This window comes from Molossus molossus, unplaced genomic scaffold, assembly GCF_014108415.1.
Source record: "Molossus molossus isolate mMolMol1 unplaced genomic scaffold, mMolMol1.p scaffold_m16_p_13, whole genome shotgun sequence".
Lineage (NCBI taxonomy): Eukaryota > Metazoa > Chordata > Mammalia > Chiroptera > Molossidae > Molossus > Molossus molossus.
The window spans coordinates 6,989,445-7,011,626 of NW_023425348.1; the positions used below are offsets into that span (position 1 = coordinate 6,989,445).

The 22,182-nt window shown below is 49.7% G+C and overlaps 1 pseudogene; it reads right to left on the reverse strand.

The window, feature by feature from the left end:
- LOC118627755 overlaps nucleotides 1-19,264 on the reverse strand; it is a 53,832-nt pseudogene extending 34,568 nt beyond the window's left edge.
- Between the last annotated feature and the right edge of the window lie 2,918 nt (nucleotides 19,265-22,182).

Sequence of the window (22,182 nt, forward strand, 5' to 3'; positions counted from 1 at the left end):
CCCCTCAGTCTCCTCGAGGCTGCAGCTGCTCCTACATCAGCTTCAGGATCTTCACTTTGCAAACTGCACAGTGAGCCACAGCCATCCTGCGACACCCCTGAGGTCCCCGGGGATCATGACGAACAAGGAGACACAGAGAAGCCAACGATCGTGAAGGCCGGGAAGTAAATGTTACTTCCACGGCCCTGGCTCTTCCTGGTCAGAGCAGCTGACCACTGCAAAGAGGGGTCACAACCACTTCCAAGCATCAGCACCCTGAGGCATATAGATACATGTTATTATACAAAAGTGGAAAACCTTTGCATGGCATTAATTTCAATAAAAAAGTAAAACCATCATTAACAAACTGGAAAAATCATGTGCCTACAACATCACCAGGGTTTTAACACACTTGTTATATAACAAGTCTCTGAAAAAGGCAAGAAAACCACCAGCAGTCCACGTAAACATGGCAGAGACAGGCATACACAGTTCAAAGGAAACACGCAGGTAGCTTTTACATCCCTCAACAAAGACACCAAAACCTTCACATCTATCTGGGGTGAAACTGCGAAAGTGTCGCATCTACTATGACAGTGTAGCTGCGGATGCATTTGAGCTTAGGATCAGTCAGCGCCTACGGAGGTGAGTCTGACAATATCTAGTAACAGTGCCTAGGAATTAACCCTTTACCCAACAGTCCAACATCTTCAAATTTATCCTATAAAGAGAATGATAAAAACATGAAAATGTTCATGCCCAAAGCCACTTTTTACAATATTAAAAATTTAGAACATACATGTAAACTCAAATGTCTGTAAAAATCATAATTAATGTTAGGCAGAAACAATAAATTATATTAATGATTGTGCAAATAAAAATTGTGGGATGTAGCAAAAAACATTGCATTGAGAGAAATGTAGAGCCATAGTTATTTACATTTAAAAAGCAGAAAACCTGAAAATTAATGAAGTAAATACCCTATTTGAGAAAAAAATACCCCAAATAATACAAATGGAAGGGCAAAGAAATGATAAACTAACGAAATAAAAAATAGGGTAATAATAGGAGGAAGTAAGAAAGCCAAAATCAGTTCTTTGTAAAAAAAATACACACACACACACACACACACACATATAACGGGCAGATCTTTAGCAAGTTTTATGGGAAAAAAGAGAAATAACAAACACTAGTATTATAAAAACACTAGTATTATAAATTAAAGAACACATAACTACAGGGCAGCGGAGATTTAAAAAGGCAAAAACACACACTGAACAAACGTATGCCACTACATTAAAATATAAAGGGAAATGCACAGAGTGTTAAGAAAACTAGACCCTTCCCGAGTTGACTCGTTGAGAAAGGAAGTCCCTCAGTCTGGCGAGCAGTCTGGGAGCGGCTGTGGGTGCCCCAGCTCCCCAGCAGGTGGCAGGGACCACTGGCGAGCAGTCTGGCAGGGTCTGTGGGTGTCCCAGCTCCCCAGCAGGTGGCAGGGACCACTGGCGAGCAGTCTGGGAGGGGCTGTGGGTACCCCAGCTCCCCAGCAGGTGGCAGGGACCACTGGCGAGCAGTCTGGGAGGGGCTGTGGGTACCCCAGCTCCCCAGCAGGTGGCAGGGACCACTGGCGAGCAGTCTGGGAGGGGCTGTGGGTGTCCCAGCTCCCCAGCAGGTGGCAGGGACCACTGGCGAGCAGTCTGGGAGGGGCTGTGGGTACCCCAGCTCCCCAGCAGGTGGCAGGGACCACTGGCGAGCAGTCTGGGAGGGGCTGTGGGTGTCCCAGCTCCCCAGCAGGTGGCAGGGACCACTGGCGAGCAGTCTGGGAGGGGCTGTGGGTGTCCCAGCTCCCCAGCAGGTGGCAGGGACCACTGGCAGCCGCACAGCATCAAGCCCAGAGCAGCCATGGCAGCGGCGGTGGGGGGCTGGGGATGAACCTACGGCAGGTTTCCTCCCTGGGTTTGTGCTCCACATCCTCTCCTACATTCGTGAGGGTGCCTATGCCATGGTGAGGGCCCGACCCCCCACCTCTGGGGGCCCAGGGGACTCAGCTGAGCCCTCGTCCTCACCTGGCCTCAGGGCCCCTGAGCCGCCAACCCCAGCCTTCACCTCCCAGTGCCAGGGCCCAGGCTGTGGCCTGTGCTTGGTGTTGCTCCAGGCAAATTCTGCAATGACAGGATTCCTCTCTAGAAGGCCTCCCACTAAAGAAACAAGAAAATCCAAGAGCTTACAAAATGAAAAGTCATCATTATTGCCCTGTGTGTTTTCTTTTTTTATATATAATTTTTTTTTCTTTATTGCTTTTAGTGAGAGAGAAAGGGAGAGGGAGAGAGAGATAGCAACATCAGTGAAAGAGAACACTGACTGGCCGCCTCCTACATGCCTCCCACTGGGGGTCGGGGCCACAACCCGGGCATGTGCCCTGACAGAGAACTGGACAGGCGACCTCTTGGTGCAGGGTCGACGCTCAGCCACTGAGCCACACCGGCCGGGCGCCCTGCATGTTTTCTTGACCTAGAAATCATGAGGTGGTGACCCCGAGCACAGATGCTGAGGCGGGGGACCTGCAGACACGGGGGTGTCAGGAGTGCGCTGTTACTCAGTGTGCTTCACTTCTTGCTTCGTTCCTCTACCCACTTTCTCGTTTTCCAAATAACACTGAGCTTTGTGACCCCACATGGACACGTTATGCTTAACGGTTAACAGCCAGCAAAATGCCCATAACCAACAATCTTCATCTCTGTGATTAAACATTCAATCCTGAAAATGGGTCAAAGGTAAGCCATGGGCAAATCATTCTCTAACAAAAAGTAAATAATAATGCATCAATTAAAGATTTAAAAACGCAGTTTCTTCTAATACGTATGTATTTGTACCATAAACATATCGTGCTTTTTGTGTGTTTTTTTCCAAGCTTGAAGAAAACAAAGTCAATTCACATAAATTACAAAGAAACAGCTCATTCAAAAGTGAATTGGGAAGAAAGAATTTTGTGCGTTTTACTATTGAACTCCCACAAGGAGAATGAATTGCTTAAAGGATGGTGAACAGTAAAATCCTAACAGAGGTTCCCCAGTCCAGGGAGAATGCCTTACTCATCTTTCCAAACCCCAAACTATCTTTTGCTTTTTGTGAGAATAATAAAAACAAATAGAACTTACTAGACTGTCCAAAAAAGGTCATCACTATTCAGTCACTGAGAGGTCGTAGACGCTTTGTAGAGCTTCACGGGATCATCGAGCCTCAGTTTCCTTCCTGCCCAAATGTTTGTCTCCTCGTCTCCCACCGCCACCTCTGTTTCTCTGTGTGTGTGACACTTTAGTTCCCTACGGTTCGGTTCGTGAAATGCTAAGACAGTCGGGCTTACTTGAAAACCATGAATGGGAAAAAGGAGAGTGCGACCCCTTCTTTCTGTTTCTTGCCTTCCCCGGCCCGTCTCCAGTTTTCACAGGCTCCAGGTTTCTCAGGGTCCCGCGCGCTTGTGGCAGGACAGTAAGAAGCTAGGAAAATTCCCAGGCAAGTGGAAAGAGGAAATTGAGGCCAAAAAAATTAAACAAGGCCACAGTTTGAACAGCTCGCAGCCAGCTCCTGAATCACAGGACCTTATCTTCCCCAACCAAGGGCACGTGAGAGCAGATGGTGCAGACTCTCCTCTCCAACCACAGAAGGCATAGCCAAGTCACCTGGCCTGGGAAAACAGAGAACATGGACCCAGTTAATACCATCTGTGCAGCTAAACCCAAGGACATAAAGTTGGGGAATAAATAACAAAAAGCCCATTAAAACCAGACAGATGTAAGATAAAAGCAAAACAGATCAAAGAATAATCCAAAACTCCCCTATACACTCATTTTGATGCATCAGCATATTAAAAATATACCTGGACAGCTGATGAATATTCTACTGAAACCCTCCCCTAAGAGTCTCACCTGCAACAACAACAAAAAAGAAAGGATTAAAAGCTCTCAGGACAAAGACTCAATGTGGGCTCACCTAGGGCATGCCCATGCCCCTTCCTGGGCCTGACGTTTTATTCCTAAGGGTCCCCATGAGACTTGCAACCCGGGAAGTAGTGGGCAGTAGTAGCTTGACCTGGGCTCACCCCTGATCCTGTGTCCAAGGCCTTCTTTTTAAAAAATTTATTATTATTTTATTATTATTATTTTTAATCCTCACCCAAGGACATTTTTGCATTTATCTTCAGATAGAGCAGGAGGGAGAGAGGGGGGAAGAGGGAGCGAGAGAAACATTGATGTGAGAGAGACACATCAACTGGTTGCCACCCACACGACCCCAACCGGAGCCAGAGAGGAACCGCAACCGAGGTACATGACCTTAGTGGGAACCGAACCCGGGACTCTCTGGTCCGCGGGCCGACACTCTAACCACTGAACCAAATTGGCCAGGGCTCTAAGGCCTTTTTCTAACGTCCCAGTGAACTAAGGCGGCCCTGCCTTGGCTCACCTCTTTTCTGTGACATTGCTAGACAGCCTAAGCAGAGCACCGCCGACGCTCTCCTGTGGCTGCTTCTACCCGAAGGCCTTCCTTTGTGTCACTGTCCCCAGCTTTAATAAACACCCTTTCACAATCACCTGGACCTCTGGTGTGAAATCTTTCCCACAGGAAGTCAAGAACCCACACACTACAGGCAGGACCGAGCCAGGCCTGCTCCGACCAGTCCCTGTCCGGTAACATGTTGCCATAATCTCCAAGCAGCCTCTTGGAATTGGTCTTCTCCCTGAGTCTGTCCCTGTTAACACGGCACAATCTCGAATGTTCGCTTGGGTGAACGCATCTGTGGAGTGTGTGGATGGCTTCATCTGTTATCTCCTCCCTTTGCTAGGCATAGAAACTTACAGAGATATTTTGTTAACCCGTCTTTTAAAATTTTTTAATTAAAGTTTACTTTTCATATTCTTTTGCATTAGTTTTGGGTGTAGTGCATAGTGGTTAGACAATCATATACTTCACAAAGTGATCCGCTCAGTATTTCAAGTACCCACCTAGCACCATCCATAGTTATTGCAATATTATTGACTGTATTCCCTATGCTGTACTTGACCTCCCTGTGACTTTTTTGTAACCATTAATTCGTACGTCATAATCCCATCCCCCTTTTCATCCAGTCCCACATCTCTACTCTGGCAACTACCAGTCTGAGCTCTGTGTCTATGGGTCTGTCTCTGTTTTGTTTATTTTGCATTGTAAATCCCACATATAAGTGAAATCATGGCATTTGACTTTCTCTGCTAATTTCACTTAGCATGATACCCTCTAGTTTCTCATAGGGGAGGACCGTTTTCAAAGTATCTGACTGTCTAACCACTATGCTGTACACCTGAAACTAATACAAAATAATACTGAATGTAAACTGTAATTGAAAAGGAAAATTAGAGATAAATATTTGATGCCAGTTTTCCTTCCCCTGACCTAAACTATAAAGCATTTTTTTTTTTTTTTATCATCCTCACCCAAAGACACCTTTCCATTTTTTGTTCAGGTAGAGTGGGAGGGAGAGAGAGGAACAGAGAGAGAGAGAAACATCGATGTGAAAGGGACACATCGAGTGGTCGCCACCCGCACAACCAACCAGGGCCGGGGACAAACTGCAACCGAGGTACGTGCCCTTAGCGGGAACCGAACCCGGGTCTCTCGGTACCGCAGGCCGACGCTCTAACCGCTGAGCCAAACCGGCCAGGGCTATAAAGCATTTTTTAATGAGTTAAATTTAAGGAAAGACTACACCTGCGAGAAAAGAAGAGAAGAAAGTTCTGTTACTTGAGGTTTCAGAATCCCTGTGAATGAGGACCAGTGTCTTGGTGGGGCCAGGCTGGGCCCTGCGCCTGTGCAGGCAGGGGCCCTGAGGACTCGGAGCTTGGGGGCCTGGGAATGCCGGGAAAGAACCCCAGAGCTGTCTCGCCAGTTTCTGCTCTGAGCTCGTGTTCACGGGACTCCCCTGGTGCTCTGTGCAGCACTGAGTAACGCCCCAGTGGGATGTCTTCCACATATCAGTATGGCATTTCCTCAAGTAGCTGCCCTGGGCCGTTTGGCTCAGCCGTTGGAGCGTCAGCCTCGGATCAAAGAGTCACGGGTTCGATTCCAGTCAAGGGCATGTACCTCAGTTGCGGTTCAGTCCCCAGCCCTGGTCGGGGTTGTGTGGGAGGCAACCGGTGGATGTGTCTCTCTCACATCAATGTTTCTCTCTCTCTCTCCTTCCCTCCCACTCTAGCTAAAAATAAATGAGGAAAAAATCTTCCGGTGAGGATTTAAATAAAAAAATAAATAAATAAAAGGTACAGGGTCTCGCTGCTCTGCAACGCATGCCCGTGTTACCCAGATGTTCAGTGGGCCTGCAGAGCTCCCCTGAGACCCACAGCCTTCCACGCTTCAGCCGTGGGAGGCAAACGCGTGTCGCGCTGTGTCCACCTTCGGCTGTCTGAGAGGCGGGCTTCAAACACTCCTGTCGGCCATGGTTTCCCGTAAATCTTTTGGTGAATACGGAGGTGTCCTGCACATATCCACCCTGGAGGGTGCACGCCAGAGAGGGCACATGATGAGAAGGCCTACGGATGAAAATCCCAGGTTAAGAGACGGACCGCTTGTGTGTACACGTGAGCAGCACAACACCCACAGTAGGTACCTCCTGCGGGGTCTTTCTGCAGACTGTACAGGCTGTGAAGAACAGCCTCTAGCTGCACATCCTGCTGTGGTCCTGAGGCTGTGCTGGCTCCTGGGCGGGCTGGTCCCGGAAGACCACCCTGGTGCACACCTTGGAGCCTGTGCGCCCTGGTGGGGAGGCTGAATGGGGAGGAGGCGGGGCGCAGGACGAGGTCCGCTAGCGGAGGAAACTGCGCTCAGCCCAGGAGGAGGCGGAGAAGGAGAAGGTGGCTGAGGCCCAGGAGGCTGACATGGCAGCAGGGGCAGCAGTGGCTGAAGCAATAATCACCATAAACTCCGGAGACCTTGGGAAACCTGAAAAGCTCTGGCCCCACCCCCAATGTCCTGCTGCTCCCCAGCAGGGTCTGGTTGACCAGTGAGCCCCACGGCCAGAGCCGCTGCTGGTAACCCCACCCCAGTAACCCCGAGTGCGCCCCGCCCCCTACTCCTCTAGGGACGCCCAGCACCCACCCCCGCTCACGGCAGCCTGCGTCACCTTAATGACTGGGTTCCAACAGCAGCGTTCGGTGACTTCTGGGGACACTGCATCCAGGTGTCCGCCCATGTTTCTGACCCACTTCCTGAAACAGCCACCATATTTTCTAACAAAGCATCGGCTTCTGTTGTAACTTTGAGACAAGACCCTGGGAAACAAATTACCATTGCGAGAGCTGTTGGCATCCTGTTGGCAGTAGACTGTTGGAAAATTAATTGATTCACATTTTTTAATTGATTGGAGACAGAAACATCTATGTGAGAGAGGAACATCAATCAGTTGCCTCCCATACACGCCCCACTGGGGATCCAACCTGCAACCTAGGTATGTGCCCTGACCAGGAATCAAACCCAAAACCTTTTGGTGTATGGGAGGGTGCTCCGGTGGACTGAGCCTCAGGCCAGGGCTAATTTGTTCACCTTTTAAACTTCCGATCCACTCTTCACCAGTTGTCCAGTGGACAGCTGACTCACAGTGAAGCTTTCGGAAGCTCGTGTGTTTTGAAGCCGCTTGTGTTTGCGTCCATAGGGGTATCAAGTCACACCGCACGGGCAGACGCCCAGATTTCTTTCTTTAGAGGGGACAACACAGGCAATATTACACAGTGACTGAGAGAGTGGGCTGGTACCTGACGATGACCTGGGTTCAAATCCCAGTAGAAGCCACATGACCCTGCGAGCATCATATAACCCTCCACAGCCCACTGCACGGTCACATAAAACTCTAATAAGATTAAGCAAAAATGCCCCAGCTGGTGTGGCTCAGTGGCTGAGTGTCGAGCCACGCACCAAGAGGTCACCAGTTCGATTCCCAGTCAGGACACATGCTCAGGTTGTGGGCCCAATCTTCATTGGGGGGCATGCAGGAGGTGACCGACCGATGTTCTCTCTCGTCAATGTTTCCATCTCTCTCTCCCTCTCCCTTTCTCTCTCTAAAATCAATAAAGAAAAAAATTTTTTTAAAAAGATTAAGCAAAACAAAAAGAAACTTATACATAATACATAGACATAGACAACAGGGTGGTGACAGCCAGAGGGAAAGGGGGGTGAGGGAGGTGGAGGCAGGCAAAGGGGGTGTAATGGGGATGGAAAGAGACTTAGCTCTGGGCAATGGGCACATGATGCAGTGTGCAGATGATGTTTTGTTGTATACTTGAGACCTATGTGGTTTTGTGAACCAATGTCACCCCAATAAATTCAATTAAAAAATACATACATGGATCCTGTTATGATGCTAAGAATCAGTCAGATGGAACTGTGGCCCCCTGGGAGGCTGGCTCTGGGCCCCTGCTGGCCCCTAGCCCTCCCCATCACTGGAGTGGCCACACGGGAGGGCCGGACACGTCCCCCTGTGTAGGCCAGGCCCATGCCCACTGGGTCCATGCAAAGTGACGATGTGGGGGCCTTCACACAAAAGGTGGAGAATAAAGAGCACTTAAAGGTAATGTGAGGCTTTTTCCTTTAAAATGTTATTATTTATAAAGCATAATAGTGGGGAGAAACATACACAAGTAGGAACATACACTCACACATCACAAAATGATACCTGTGGTGTCGCCTACGTCATACAATAAATATAACACTTTATTAATTTGATATCTGGTTGATCATACAATTTTTGGAAATTTTCTGTTAATGTATTTTATACCCTGAAAATATATAATTTTAGCAAAGTACTATTTAATCCATATAATTAGAGGCCTTGCTAGTCACTATTGCTAATTCCAGATTTCAAATTCTTTTTAAATTTGAGAAAGATCTTTCTCCTGATACAACTGTTATTGGAGCTCATAAGAGGCTGCGACAATATTGACATAACTTTCTGATAATTCTTTGAAATGTAAATTGTAGTTTACAAAGGTTGCTGGTTCTTGGAGAACAATTTTCCTAAAACAATTTAACTCTAAACACGTGGATTACAAGTAAGTCTGAATGTATTATTTCTTTTACAATAGCATTTTAAATTCAATGTATTGGGGTGACGTTGGCTGAATGATGGGGACCGAGACATGGAAACCCTGAAATGGCCTGCAGATGACTGGATAAATGAGACAGGAATTTCGTTTCAAACGTGAACTTTTAAAAGAGCACTTTATCCTTCCTCTGACATTTCCTATAACTTTTGGAGGCCGTACAAGTAACCAAGTTGGAATCTGAATTTGTGTATAATTCAAAATGCCTGTTTATTCATGAAATCACTGTTATCAGTAATTATGAAGAAAATTTAATATTAATATTGTTTTCCTCATTAATAATTGGTTCTTCTGAATCTTTATATTAAAACAAATGTTCTTATTTGCGTACTACAATGATCCTTTTATTCAATTTATTACTTCTTTTTTTAATTTAAATTTTATTTCAATTGCAGTTATATTAGCTTACAATATTATATTAGCTTCGGGTGGACACCCCAGTGATTAGACATCGTATCAGTTACTAAGTCTTCAGCTGCTACCATTACCACGAACACTCTGAGTCTCAGTCCTGGGCCTAAACACTTATTGGAACCTGTGGTCCACGAAGTGCCTGGGGGTGCACATGCGCACCAGCAACCAGGCCACATGTCTGCTCCGCTGCATGATGCCTTCTGTCTGCTGAGCCTCATGCCTGAGCCCACAGGTACACACACTGCTACCTGGGTATCTCCTTTGATCATGCACGTGATCTATGGTCCCATCATATATCAATGCAAAGCAAAAGTTCAAAGATAAAAATTAATGTACAGTCCAGCCGGTGTGGCTCTGAGGCTGAGTGTTGACCCATGCACTAAGAGGTCGCCGGTTTGATTCCTGGTCAGGACACATGCCCAGGTTGTGGGCCCGATCCCCAGTGGGGGGCCTGCAGGAGGCGGCCAATCTATGTTCTCTCTCATCAATGTTTCTCTCTCTCTCTCCCTTTCACTTCCTCTCTAATATCAATAAAGGAAAAACAATTTTTTTAAATTAATGTACAAATGCACAATTTGCATGTCCATAGATGGCCCCACCCCCTGTCCCACTGCAGCTCTGGGAGAAAGACCAGATGGCACACCCACTGGACTCTGCATTTATAAAGTATGGTCACATGCTCTTCTGGAACCACTCAGGACTCAGGTGGAAACCTCCCCCATCCCTGCCCCCCACCCCCGCAACATACAGCAGCACCAGATTCTTAGCTTCAACTCTTCTGTGTATTGAGTTCATGGATTTCATGTTGCTCAAGGGAAAACATACAACCAAGTTGGCAGTAACACACAACAGGCTTTATTTGGGGAGCACTTTGACAGATTAGCATGCAGGGTGGGGTGCCCAGCATGAGGACTTTCGGAGACAATAGGATGGGTCCCCGTCTAGAAAACGAAAAGGGCAGGTAGCGCCAGGGTGAGAGGGACTCAGAGACCTGAGGTGTCTCGTGATTTGGCTCAGCAGCGTGGTGAGGGGCTGTGAGTCACAGGGCAGAGGGCTGCGGGGGATTGTGTGTGCATGCCACCAGGGTCTGTGTGATCCATGGCCGGAAGATGGTGGTGCAGGTTTTACACTATGCAAAGCAGGCAGACTTTCAATGGCTAAAATGTGCTTGCTTCAGGTATAATCTACACAATTGCATGTGTAAGAATTGGAGTTGGATCAGGTAGTGTTTGAACGAACAGTCCAGCCGGCTGTGCAGTAAAAAACACAGGGTCAATGATACGGGCATCTTTGGTTCACATAAAACCCTGTTCACATACACTTGTTGCCAGAGGAAGTGGGGTCCCTGAGGTGTCATGAGAAAAGCATTTTGGGGGACCCACATGGGAGGATGAAGTCTGGTGGTAAGGTTTATTTAGGTGGAAATAGTATAGAAGGCTGCCCCCAGGTTCTCAAAGTCTCATCTCCATCTGAACCACCATGGGAAAAGTCCAGCCTTGTCTTCATCAAGCCCAGCACAAAGGCCAGTGTCCAAAAGTGCTGTGTCAGCCCTGGCCGGTGTGGCTCAGTTGGTTGGGTGTCATCCCATGCACCTAAAGGTTGCTGATTGGATTCCCGGTCAGGGGTTTCCAGCTCAGTCCCCAGTAGGGGGCGTGCAGGAAGCAGCCGATCAATGTTTCTCTCTCGCATGGATGTTTCTTTCTCTCCCTCTCCCTTCCTCTGTCTCTTAAATATCAATAAAAAAAAAAAATCTTAAAAAAAAACCACGTTATGTGTCATGTCAAAGCCTAGTCCACGTTTGCCCATCCGGCTGGCTTAGTCTGTGTGCCCAGCTGTACTGTGCCTGGCACTGTGCCCAGGCCCACGTGGTCTGCTGCAATCCCCAGGTGGCTGCTGCGGACAGAGATGTGCATGCAAACGGGGTGAGTACATGTTCTGGGGGCTGGGGGTGGGGGAGAGCACTTTGTTAAACCTGGATTACATTGTCATGGGCTTGAGAAGGCCAGGTGCCCTTTCAAAGCAATCAATCAACTTCCTATCTTCTGGGGGCTTCTGATGGCTCCTTCTCCTATCCAATCCATTTCCTAGATCTTCGGGGCTTCTGTGTCCCTTGTCCAATCTGATGTTTTCCCAGCTAGGCTCTGCCTCCTGTGGTCACCACCTGAGTTCCTCATAGTAGAAGCACCTCCCTCTGCACCATCTTGGCTCCTACTGGGCATGCACCCAGCCGGGGAAGTTCCCCTTCTCTGTCTGTTCCCTCCCCCATAGCCTGGGCAAGTGGACCTGGGCGGTTGAAATCGGTCCTTCCTCCCTACAGGGGATGGAGGGATGTTGAGGCCCCTGGCGGGGAGATACTGCAATCCCCTGGGGAGTGTGTGAAGCTGTAGCTTCCTAATGAAGCCAGCTCAGTGTCCAGTTCAGTTCCCCAGCCCACTGGGCTCAACAATGTCCATGCCCCTGTGCTCCCTTCCTTTATTAGTAGTTAGCTATCTACGCCTACATGTTCTCACGCGGCTTATCCTTCTCCACAGAAGAGCCCGTAGTCCATGTGCTTGTCGCTGCTTTAGACTTCCTTGGGGCCCTCCAGGCCAACAGCCTGATACCTGGACAAGAAACTCAGGCAAAGGTCTGAGTCAGGAGAAGAGTCTCCGAGGTCCCTTGGGGAAAGCAAGCACTCAGGCACACAGAGCCCTTGGCCGCACACGCGCGCGCACACACACACACACACACACACGCACACACACGGTCAGGGTTGGATCTTTTGCCTTGAGCCCTTCTCATGATCAGGTGACCACACCAGTGACCAGCAACGTGCTCGGCTCTCAAACTGTCTCAGAACCCAGAACATTCCAAACCAACTGTCACATGGCGGCTCTGCCCAGGATCAGCAGTTACTTAACTGCCCAGCCCCGGAAGAGCAGCTGAGGCAGCCCGCTGGGAAAGGGACCAGCCGGCGGCAGTGTGCTGGCTTCGTGCCTTGTCTGTAGCCCTGAAGTGTGGCCGGGTCACCTCAGCGGCTGTCTGCAGCCTTGGCTGAGACCCGAGGGCCTGGCGGTGGCCGCACTCACCCTTGACTTTTATGGAAATCTTTGTTTCTGCGGCTGCAGCAATACTGATGGACTAAGTAAAATGACTTTCCACATGTGAATGAAAGAAGATGGCTTTGCCTTTTCACAGCTTCTCTTACATAAGAGGCATTAAATAGCTACAACGATGAATTTCGAATCAACTGAAATGCCATTTCCACAGTTCCTTCGCTGGAGTCAGTGTAGGGTGCACCCTGTATTCGGCAGGATGTGTTTCAAAACCAACGCCAGCATAGTCTGACTGCTTTGGGGAAACGCCTCCATGGGTCCTACCTGGAATCCTGTTACCCAGCAGGACAGATATGATTACTAATGCTCTCCAAACTCTCCATAAAAAGAGACATCAAGAAGGAAGCTATGCCCTGGCCGGTGCAGCTCGGTTGGTTGGAGAGTTGTCTGTACACCGAAAGGTGGCGGGTTGGATCTCGGGCCAGGGAGCATATGGGGGCAATGGGGGCAACCGATCGACATTTCTCTCTCTCTCTCTCTCTCTCTCTCTCTCTCTCTCTCTCTCTCTTTCTGTCTCTCTCTCTCCCCTGCCCCCTTCCTCCCCCCTCTTCCTCTCTCTAAAAATTAATAAAAAGCATATCCTTGGGTGAGGGAAAGATTTTTTTTAAATAAGAAAGTTAGCCCTGGCTGGTTTGGCTCAGTGGTTAGAGCGTTGGCCTGCGGTCCGGAGAGACCCAGGTTTGGTCCCGCTAAGGGCATGTACCTCGGTTGCAGTTTGTCCCTGGCCCTGGTTGGGTCATGTGGGTGGCAGCCACTCGATGTGTCCCTTTCACGTCGATGTTTCTCTTACTTCCTCTCTCTCCCTCCAACTCTATGTGAATAAAAGGTGGAAAAGTGTCCTCGAGTGAGGATAAAATAAAAAAAAATAAAAATAAAAAAAATAAAATAAGAAAGTTAGTAGGGAGAAGGTCTCAACCCCTTTTCAGACTCCAGTGAGGCGGTGCTGGCTAACCCTGGACCGCCCTGCTCTTTCATGTGCATTCACAGGACTGCACTAGAGACACCTCGGCCATTAAAATAAACATGGGAGAACTTCCTCCCTCCCCAAACCCACACACTCATTTCGGGATCCGGAATTCGGATAGCTACAGAGACAAAAGCCAACACACACACATTCCTGACGCTTGAGACACCTGCAGGCGTGGGAGAGAAAGCACTGTGATGGTGAGATCAAGCCAGGCAAGTTTACAGGGTCATGTTTTTATAACTTAAAAACTCATCCAGTTTATAACAGATGCTCTCATTTCAAGAGGATGTCCTCTATTAGCTGTCAACTGGTAAAGCCACCACATGGTCACTTTGTATGTCCTGTAGACCGTACCTTGTCAGAGGATCATATCGGAATTGAATTGAAGAGTGAAAAAAAGTAGAGGGGGAGTACATATCATAAAGGAGACATTAAGCAGCAGTTGTTTCGACTTGACAAGGTGCCTTTAAACAGGCTCTCACATGGAGCTAGGGAGACAGAACCACTGTCAGTACCTTAGCAGCTGCTGATCACGAGTTACTCAGGGAGCTTGATACGTGCAGACGAGGGGCTCTAGGGGTACGGTGGTGGTTAGTCAATAAGTACGGACTGAGCCCCTGCGGGCCATCCTACTGGGTGGGAGACGGATGGTAGAGGAGAGAAAAAAAAGAAAGAATACAAAGAATCTTTGTACAGTTTTCGCTTACATATTGGATAGTGAATAACCTACAATTACTCGTCCTAAATCAAATTAATATTTGAATTTTTATATACCTTCAACCCAAACATAGGTTTGGGTGCACTGCTGGTATATTCAGGCTCCTCCCGGAAACCTCCCAACTTGGTCCTACCTGGAATGTTGATAACCCAGCAGAATAGATTTGATCACTAAGCCTCTCCAAACTTGACTCTTTGGAAACACAGACATCTGGAAGAAATTCATGAAGGAGAAGGGCTCACCCTGTATCCAGAGACTAGCTGGCCCTGCTCTTTCTTCTGCATTCGTAGCACAGCTAACTCTTTATTCTCCAGCCAGTGAGTGATTCCACAGTTTACACCAACATCGCTGGTGCTTGCGGCACCTGCATTTATATAGAAGAAAACACTGAGGGTCAGGTCAAGCTATCCAATTTTACACAGGTCTGTTTCAACTCTTAGTGAATATACATAAAACAAATTTTGAATAAAAAGTCATAGACCCCAAAGCAAGTATAGATGACCTCTGTTGAAAGGCAGGGGCTTTGGGGGAGAGGGGGTATGGACCTATCCAGCTCATTGGGAAGCCAATTATAAAACACTTAATCCAAGTGGGAAATTGGGAGGGACAGATTCTGCTCTCCGGTTTATAAGGGATGTTGTCAGTCAAACTGTTGTCAGTTCTCTTTAATCAGATATCAGCTAGGAAAAGACACAAGGTCAACATTAACCTCAAACATCAAGGGCCCTGTGTATGTCTTGCAAATTGCACATTATCAGATTTTTATATCTGAATTTAATTGAAAAGGAAAGAAACCATTAAAGCCACATTTGTTTATAATGTCAATAATGGGGTCCTTACTTGAGCCACAAATGTTTGATTTCATAAGTTGCATTTAACAGGATCTCAAGTAAAGTTAGAGGGACACAAAGTAACTGTTGAGTGCCTTGGTGGTTGCTAATCAGGAAATGTTCAGGGAGCTCTTCTTGGTTTGCACAGGGGCCAGAGGGTACCGAGGGTAACAAGTGTGGACCGAGCTCTCGCTGGGCCATCATACCGGCTGAAAGATGACAGAGAGATGATAGGGAAGAAAACACTTTGTAAAGTTTCATCTCACATATGAAGACTTTAAAAACTTACAATTATTCATTGTGTAAAAAGCGATATTGTATTCACACTCTCTCCAATTTAAACACAGATTTGGGGCACCGCGTTGCTTGGCAGGGCGTAGAGTTTTAAGCGCACTGCCGGTATATTCTGACTGCTCGTGGGAACCCCACCCAGGTTTTACCTGGAATGTCGGTGCACAGGAGAACAGATTTCATCATGACTCACACTCTTCAAAATCCACTCCGTTGTTAGCGAGGGGCTCACTCCTTCCTCTGGGCACCAGTGAGACTGTGCTGGCTGAATCCAGACCACCCCGCCCTTTCCTCTGGGTTCACAGCACCTCGAGAGACTCGCCCACCATAGACCAACATGTGGGACCCTCTTCTCTAACCACACCCATGGGCACATTTTGGGGCCCAGAATTAGGGCTATAGACATAAAAGTCCATTATTTATGCCAGCCAGTGACTGATCCCAGAACACATACCCATGTCCCTGAAGCTTGAGGCACCTGTAATTGTAGGAAACACTGTGGGTTAGATCAAGTTGTGCGATTTTACACGGGTCCTTTTTTACTCTTAATGCATTTAAACAAACAAACAAACAAACAAAAAACAGATACAGAACAGGGGTTGAGTCAAAGGTCAAAGATCCTAAAAGAAACTGGTGGACACCTGTAAAATAGAAAGATCATTTCAGGGAGCATGTACCTCTCAAGTGCTGTGAATTACACGTTCTTAATCCACTGAGGGAAATCAGTCTTGAGAAAAAGCCCCCACCATCCAGTCTATAACAGACGCTGTCATTTCAAACACTTATCTGTCAGGTATCAACTGGTAAAAGACCCCAGTCCACACTAACATCAAGGGCACTTTTTATGTCATGTATACTGTATATTGGCAGATTCTCATATCTGAATTTGATTTAGGAAGAAAGTGTTTCTATCTAACACAGATGAAGAGGGCCTTGAGCAGCAGGTGTGGAGGCTTCAGAAGGTGCCTGACAGGTTCTCAGATGGGGCAACGCTATCACCTTCCTGGCTGCTGGTCGTGAATTACTCAGGGAGCTCCCAGGCGGGAACAAGGCACTGGGGCCTCGCAGTGGTTGACGGGTGCAGGGCACTCTGCGGAGTGGCAGGCAGGAACCGCAAGGACGTGATCCAAAGGGTCTTTGTACAGTTTTCTCTTACACACGGGAAACTGAAAAACCGGCAATTATTTATCGGGAACCCAAACAGAATTTGAATGTTTACAGTGCCTTCAGCCCTTCACACAGGGCTGGCTTGGCAGGGCACAGGTGTGTCACCCACTGACGGTGTATTCTGACTGCTCCTGGGAAGCCCCCCCTCGGGCCTCCCTGGGAATCCTGTTCCCCAGCAGGACGGATTTCCTCATAACCAACACTCTCCAAATATGTTCTGTCGAAACGTCGCCATAAGGAAGAAAGTCTTTAGGGAGAGGAGCTGACCCCTCCCTCCAGACAGCAGTGCGGCCACGCTGGCGGCCACCCGGCCAGCCTGCTCCTCACTGTGGTCACAGTCCCCACCAACGCCCTGGCCGCCGTTTTACACGTGACCACATTTCTCTCAGGCCCCCTCAGGCCCCTTGCAGTACAGAATAAGGTGGCTTTATAGATGAAACCCAACTCCTTTTTTTCCTAATTCAGCTAGTTAGTGATTCCAGAGTATATACAAGTATCCCTGATGCTCGATTGCATCTGCAACCGCAGAAAACACTCCACGGGTCAGATCAAGCTGTTCAACTTTATATAAAGCAGGCACGTATTTGAACATGCTCGGCCACCCACGTCTGCACACACGTGCATGGAGCAGAGGCACACACGTGGTCACCAAGGGGAAGGACCGGAGCACTGGACACCACCTTTGAGGGCTCTCCTCCCGAGCGGAAGGACTTTTTTTTAAACAAACATACTTTTAATACAGCTCAGGTATGTAAAATACTGTACACTGTTAAAAAGCTAGAAAACTAGAGCTTCAAGTCTTGTTTTTAAAAAGCCATGAAGCTAGCCCTGGCCGGTTTGGCTCAGCGGTTGGAGCGTCGGTCCCGAGAGACCCGGGTTCGGTTCCCGCTAAGGGCATGTACCTCGGTTGCAGTTTGTCCCCGGCTCTGGTCAGTCGTGCGGGTGGCAGCCACTCGATGTGTCCCTTCACATCGATGTTTCTCTCTCTCTCTGTTCCTCTCTCCCCCTCCTACTCTACCTGAACAAAAATAAATAAATAAATAAATAAATAAATTAAAAAAAAAAAAAAAAAAAGCCCTTGCCGGTTTGGCTCAGCGGTTAGAGCGTCGACCTGCGGTCCTGAGAGACCCGGGTTTGGTTCCTGCTAAGGGCACGTACCTCGGTTGCGGTTTGTCCCCGGCCCTGGTTGGGTCGTGTGGGTGGCAGCCACTCGATGTGTCCCTTTCACATCGATGTTTCTCTCTCTCTCTCTCTCTGTTCCTCTCTCTCCCTCCCACTCTATCTGTACAAAAAAAAAAAAATAAAAAGCCATGAAGCTTAAGTGACTAGAACACAAGGCTGCAGCTAAGGCCGTGGTGGCCACGGGGCACGCACCTCCCAGGCCGCGCGGAGCAGCAGCCGTGGGCACGTGGAGTGGGGAGCTGCCCCTGGGTCCCACTGCCGCTTGGGTATTCTCGAACTGGAACAGGCCGCATAAAACCCAGAAGTGGCCAGCACAAGGATTAAGCTGAAATGTCCCTCCCCACTCTACACAGCCCCAACCTTCAGCTTCCGAGTCTCGGTTCTTCCTAGGGGCTGTGTCGGGTTCTCCTAAGTTCACTGTTAAACACGGTCCCCGGCGGGGCGCACAGCTCGGTCTGCGGGTGACTTCTGTGGCGCTCGCGTGTGCTCCGTCTCGTTTCATGTGCGCGGCCCAGGAGCCGTTCGCTGAGCCCCCCAATCTACCCGTCGCGGAGAGCTCGCGGGTCAGTCGCGGGCAATGTTCTGGGAGACCAGCAGGCTCACCTCTATAGGAGATGGCCTTGGTCCCTTTGTCCAGCCTGGTTTTTCAGCGTTCCTTGAACTCACCTACATCTCTTTAAACACGCGTGAAGTGTTCTAAGATTTACGCTTGGTGGCCTCCAAAAAGGGTTTGGAAAATGGTGTCATCACAGTCCGGCCACAACCCCGGGAAAGAAATGACTTGTTTTCGTAGAGTTCCTGACTCTCTCGTAACTTCGGTGCCCCTGAGCACATGCTGATACCCAGCTGGACGGAGGGCAGTGCCACCGGGGTTGGTGCACACCCCCTGGATGTGTCCCGCTCAGCTCCCGCTTTTCTGGAGCCCATCTCAGACCTCAAGGAGTTCGGTGGTTTGCCTTGGTCTGCTGCACACAGTTCCCGGAGGTTGTCGAAATCCGTGGTCAATACCGGAGCCCCCTTTCCCATCAGGTGGAGAACTGATGGAGGAAGCTGTTTTCCAGAGTCTTCCATCTTTGACTCCAAGTCACGGACCATTTCATGTAAACAGTCCTTGAAATACGTGGATCAAACACTTGTCGCATGAGGAGTCTCTGAACAAGGGCGTGGGCAACATGAACAAGATTCTTGTCCTCATGGAGACACTTCTGAAATGTTTTGCTCTCCTCATAGAAGATCAGAATCAGTGGCAGCGTCAGTAAGGCCCGAATGAACCCCTTCTAAGATTTCAGGGCTAGAACCGGAGGTGCACACCCAGCACTGATGTCTGCTTGCTCCCGTCACCAGCCCCAGTTCCTGAGGCTTCCTACTTGTTACGTTAGAAGCAGCGTCCTGGGCTTTTGGGTAGGGGATCCACCATCACTGAAGGGTCCACAAGTCTTGTCTGTCTCAGAGGCTGGCTCCCTGTAGAGCCGTCCGGTTCTGTGGGAAGCATTGGGCATCACTCCCAATCTCGTCTCCTCCGGATACTGTGCGTTCCTGCCCATCCCTGCAGCGGAAGCTCCTCTTGCTCTGTTCATTCTGTGTCAGCCCCGAACTCCGCCACTCTAACTCTGTTCTTGATTCCTTTAGAAGTCACTATTTGACTATAATAAACCCTTATTGTCCTTGTAATAATCCTCCGAAAATTAAAAATGAAGAATTGCCTTCACTCCATGCATGAGTGATAAATGGATAACAGTAACGTGATTTTAATGTTTGTAGAATTATCAAAGTAACGCACCTTAGGAAAAATTCAGTCACCACCTGAAGGAGAATTGATTTATTGCAAGTCTCACCTTCAGAGGTGACCATCGCGAGTGGTTTGGCGGGTCTCCCGGGCTCTCTGCTTCTCATTCTGTCTTTTTCTGTCTCTGTCACATGCCTATACACATACGAACATCTGCCTGTTGAAATCACACGCTGTGTTGTCTGACGGGTGGGACTCTGGAGGCAGGCGGCCGGTCCACGTGTCTCACCTGAGAGAGCTGAGCTCTTTGTCTGTGGTTCACAGAGACCCCTGCACCTGCGTCAGCAGCTGCCCAGCTTCACTGCTCCATGGGAACCGGGACGGGCAAAACCCCCTCTGCACCGATTTCGTGTTTTTCCGATTCCCGGCTATTTCCCCAGTGCTCTGAGTGGTAGTCTTGAAACTACATCTTTAAAAAATTATGCAACTGTTTGTGTGGGATGGGCTCCTAGGATGAGCACCGCCAGGGCAGGTGGGCACCTGTGGGACTCGGATCGCCTCTGCGCACTGTTGTCCCAGAGTGGCGCCTCTCCCCTCTCTCCGGGGGCCTGCTGGGGCCTCTGCTTCCTCGCGTGGTCCCTGGGGCCAGTCTGATGGCGACAGTGCTCTCTCGCCAGCGTGTACAGTGTGTGACCCCGTGGGGAAGTGGGCATCTCTGACATGTCCTGGCGTGTGCCCGGTCTCTCATTGGAAGTCATGTGTTTGTTCTTTGTGCGTCTTTAAAACACCGACTTTTGAGAGTTTTCTGCACCGCAGGGATGTCAAACCTTTCTCTGGCCTTGGGTTGCAAGGGATGCTTTTCAGCTTATGGTTCTTCTTTCCAGCTTTCTGCATTTTTCTTGTTTTTGTTGTGGGCACAGGAAGAAGCAGCCATTTCCCGACTGGTTCCTGGCTCTGGGACCTCACCCCTCACCGAAGCCGCTACCCTGAGGTTATGCACAAACCAGCTAGAAGTCTTCTTTCTTTATCTCTAATCTTTATTTCGCCCGGAATTTCATGGTTAAATAGCAAAAATGCTAGTTAAAATAAAACAAATGAATCGGCCCCTTCTTGAAATAGGTGAGCAGCCACAAAAGGCAAGTGTGGTAGGGACCCACTCATGAGAAACATCCACGCTAGGGAACACAGCGAGAGCCTGGGGGGCCAGGCGCTGGGCACGGAGGGAGGGGAGCAGGAGTTTTAGTAAAGGCCTTCCACTCGGGCAGAGGAATATTCTCCAGGCGGGCTGTGGTGATGTTTGCACAGCCCCGTGGGTGTGCATGACGCTCATGACTTGCACAACTTAAAACAAACATTATTTTATACGTAATTTATAACTTGAAATAAATGAAAGTATATAATACTCAAACCAAAAAAATACAAAAAACACCAAAACAAAAGCTCAGAAAGGGAGGGTGCAGGGAGTCCTGGCGGGGACACAGGTTCACGGAGAGGTCCGGCAGCCGGCCCTGAGGAGCTAAGACTGGGTAGACTGGGTCCCCAGCGGCTCCTGCTCTCCCGCAACCCCAGCGTGGGCGTGGGTGCGGTTCCGCCGCAGGGGTGGGGCAGGCCAGCTCTGGCGGGGTGCAGGTCCAGTTCCGGGGGCTGCTGCGGCCTGCACTCCGCGCCGCCCTGGCTCCAGACCTGCGGGCGGAAGGATGCTGGTGCTGCCCGCAGGTCTGGAGGGCCCCGGGCGCGGACGCCGCTCGCCCTGGAGCAGCCTTGGCTTCTGTACTGGTTTCTGCACCCGCACCTGGCTCCCGAGGATGTGCAGGCGCTGCAGCTGTGGCTGGAAGAGGAGAGAAGGGGACCGGTGTGCCTGCCTTCCACGTGCCCCAGACACACAACACAGCCCCCGCCTCCCAGAGCAGTCGCAGCCCAGGACGCACCCCAGGACCAGATGGGGGGTCTGAAGCCAGACTTTGTTCCTGGCCCCATGACAGCCTCCAGGTTTCCTTTCTGTCTGGCCAGCCCCAGCCCCTCCCTAGATGCTCTCACGTACCCCCACCCCCCACTGCCTTCTCATGGTTGCCCTTTGCCTCTGAGGGCTCCAGGTTCTCCAGCCAAGTCCAAGCGAGTTGGCACAGTGCTCCAGGTCAGGGCTGCACATTAAGACGTGCACAGACCATGGATGGGGCCTGGGACGCAGCGGGGCAGCCTCTGGGCCATCCCTAGCCGTCCCTGGTCCCTGTTCTGGAGCCCCCGCAGTAGCCACAGGCAGCCCAAGCCTCCCCTGAGCCTTGCTGGACGTGCGGCGCACCTGCACTTCCCTAGAGGAGATGGAGTGGCTGTCCCCACTCACCATCTCCTGGACGACCTCCTGAGTGGAGCTCTGCAAAGAGAATGACCATTCGCTCATCTGGAAGCTTCAGAGCCCCGGGGGACAGGAGATTCCCCTCCAGGGCTCAAGGTAAACTCAGACAGAGGGCACCGCCCCATCTTCACATCCGCCCAGCCCACCAGACTTCTGACACCTCCTCAGCCTGTTCTCAGGGCAGGCCCTCCCGGTGTGACCCCCCCCACACACACACACACAGGGAGGGACAGAGAGATGTCCAGGGAGGATCATAGTGATGGTCTGACCTAAACTGGACCCCCCTGGGTCTCCTGCTGTTACCTGTCAGTCCCTCTAGGAAAAAGGCCAGAGACGCC